Source organism: Sapajus apella, unplaced genomic scaffold, assembly GCF_009761245.1.
Source record: "Sapajus apella isolate SASKATOON/1434 unplaced genomic scaffold, GSC_monkey_1.0 scaffold179, whole genome shotgun sequence".
Classification (NCBI taxonomy): Eukaryota; Metazoa; Chordata; class Mammalia; order Primates; family Cebidae; genus Sapajus; species Sapajus apella.
In genome coordinates this window covers 1493636-1496446 of record NW_022437119.1, presented here as the reverse complement: position 1 = coordinate 1496446, position 2811 = coordinate 1493636, and the positions used below count along the sequence as shown (strand labels likewise).

Here is a 2811-nt window from a genome sequence, read left to right as displayed (position 1 = left end):
TCTTTCTTTCTTTCTTTCTTTCTTTCTTTCTTTCTTTCTTTCTTTCTTTCTTTTTCTTTCTTTCTTTCTTTCTTTCTTTTCCTTCCTTCCTTCCTTCCTCCTTTCCTTTCCTTTTTCCTTTCCTTTCCTTTTTTTTTTTTTTTGACAGAGTCTTGCTCTGTTGCCCAGGCTGGAGTGCAGTAGCGTGATCTCAGCTCACTGCAATCTCTGCCTCCCTGGTTCAAGTGATTCTCCTGCCTTAGCCTCCTGAGTATGTGTGACTACAGGTACACGCCACCACGCCTAGCTAATTTTTGTATTTTTATAGTAGAGATGAAGTTTCACCATGTTGGCCAGGATGGTCTTGATCTCTACACCTCATGATCCACCTGCCTTGGCCTCCCAAAGTGCTGGGATTACAGGTGTGAACCACCATGCCTGGCCTGTAATTTTCTATTTTTAGTATATAGAAATACAATTGATTTTGTCTGTTGACACTGTGTGGTGGACTGATCCTTAAGACAGCCCCCAAAATTTCCACTTCTTGCTGTTCATGCCCTTGTGTGACCTCCCCTTAAATATGGGTATGACCTGTGACTTGCATATAGTCAACAGAATATGACAAAGGTGACAGGATGCACATGATTCTGTGTATGTGATTATGTTACATAAGATTGTAGCACCCATCTGGCTGTAGTCTCTCTACCTTACTGCTATGAGGAAGCAAGCAGCCATGCTGGACAACCCCATGTGGCAAGGAACTGTGGCTGGCATCTAAGAACTGAAGGTGGTCTGGTAATAGCCAGCAAAATTACTGAAGCTCTCAGTCCTTCAGTCAAAATTAACTGATTGCTACCAATAATCGTGAGTTCAGGGAAGTGGGTCCTTGCCTAGTTGAGATCTCCACATGGAAAACCAGCCCTGTTCAATTCCTTGATTGTAGCCCTATAGGACTCTGAGCAGAAGATCCAGATATGCTGTGTTCAGACTTGACAGAAATTATGAAATAATAAATATATTTTATATTTTAGCTCCTAAGTTTGTGGTACTATTATGGGATAGTAGAAAATGAATGCAGCTTGTATCCAGTGCCCTTTTTAAATTTGCTTGTTACTTCTAATAATTTTCTGTTTCAGATTCCTTTAGATGTTCTGCATATATAATACTCCTGGTGACAAGGACTATTTCACTTCCTGCTTTCCAAATATTTGGTCTTGTTAGTTATTCATTTGTCTGCTTTCTATTTTATGAATTTCCACTCTTAACTTTATTATTTTATACCTACTCTGGGATTAATTTTCTCTCTTTTTTTAGCTTTTAAGGGTAGAAATTAAATAATTCATTTTAGAGCTTTGTTCTTTTTAACATAGACCTTTCAAGCTATCAATTTCCCTCTAAGTCCTTCTTTAGTTGCATTCTGTAACTTTTGAAATACTCTAATTGTCATTCAGTTCAAAATATTTTCTAATTTCTCTTTTGTGGTTTCTTTCTTTGAATTCCTAGTTATTTAGATTGTGTTAATTTCCATCTGTTTGGGGATATATATATATAGTATCATTTAGTTATTGATATCTAATTTAATACTGTTTCAGTTAGAGAACATGACCAGTTAGCAAGAATGAGTAATAATACTGAAAATGCTGTTGCTTCTGCTGCCTCCTCATTGAAATAATACTGAAACCTGTGCTTCCAGTCTGAGGCATGTTTCCACAGATGAATGAGATCCCTGGGGTGGGGGACAGTGGCAGATAGGAGGCAGGACTAACTTGCAGCTCTCATTCAGGACAGAGCAGTGTGTGAAGACCCACATTGTGAACTTTTTTTCCTAATAACTACCACAGGAACATATCAGGAAAGCTCTATAGAAGCTTTGAAGGAGGTGGATTGCCGCTGCAGGCTTCATGGGACAGCCAAGGAACAGTCTGCTTGCTTTCTCAGCTGGGAGGCTTGTAGCCTGGGGCAAGTTCTTAGCACTGTTCACCAGCCATCTGGAAATAAACTCAGTGCTGTTGCAGGGGCACAGTGGGAGTGAGACAAGCCATTTGGGCTGCAAGTGGTATGGGAGCTGGGTGAAGCTATGACTGCTTGCTTTCCTCCACTTTGCTGACAAACTGTATGATGCAGCAGGGACAACCATAATCCCTTGGAAACATAACTCCATTGGCCTGGTAACAACACCCCCATCTCCCACAGCAGCTTCAGCAAGCCCTGCTCAAGGAGAGTCTGAGCTCAGACATACCTAACCCTGACCTTATCTGATGGCCTTTCTCTACCCACCCTGGTAACAGAAGAAAAAAGACATAATCTATTGAGAGCTCTATGGCCCTGCCCACCACCTGATCCTCCCTATACTACTATAGCTGATGCATTCTTGAAAGTGCCACCTCCTAGCAGGAGGCCAACCAACACAAAATGAGTGCACTTAACAAAAATACAACCAAGGACCCCCAAAGAGTCCACTTCAGCCTCCTGCTACCTCCACCAGACTAGGCGCTGGCATCCATGGCTAAGAGACCTGAACATGGATCACATCACAGGACTCTGTAGACACTCCCCACTACTGCCCAGAGCTTGGTAGCTCCACTGGGTGGCTAGATCCAGAAGAGAAATAACAATCACTGCAGTTTGGCTCTCAGGAAGGGCCATCCCTAGGGGAAAAGGGAGAGTACCACATCAGGGGAGCACCCCCATGGGACAACAGAATCTGAGCAGCAGCCCTTGATCATCTCTCTGACATAGTCTATCCAAATGAGAAGGAATTAGAAAAACAATTCAGGTAACACGACAAAACAACATTCTTTAATACCCTCAAGAGATCACACTAGCTTCCCA

The 2811-nt window shown here is 42.2% G+C and overlaps 1 long non-coding RNA gene across 1 annotated transcript in view; it reads left to right on the top strand.

Moving 5' to 3' along the window:
* LOC116543038 overlaps positions 1–1689 on the top strand; it is a 17245-nt gene extending 15556 nt beyond the window's left edge. The window contains exon 3 of the long non-coding RNA XR_004265449.1: positions 1679–1689. This is a non-coding gene — a long non-coding RNA (uncharacterized LOC116543038). The remainder of the gene's footprint in view (positions 1–1678) is intronic.
* Positions 1690–2811: the final 1122 nt, after the last annotated feature.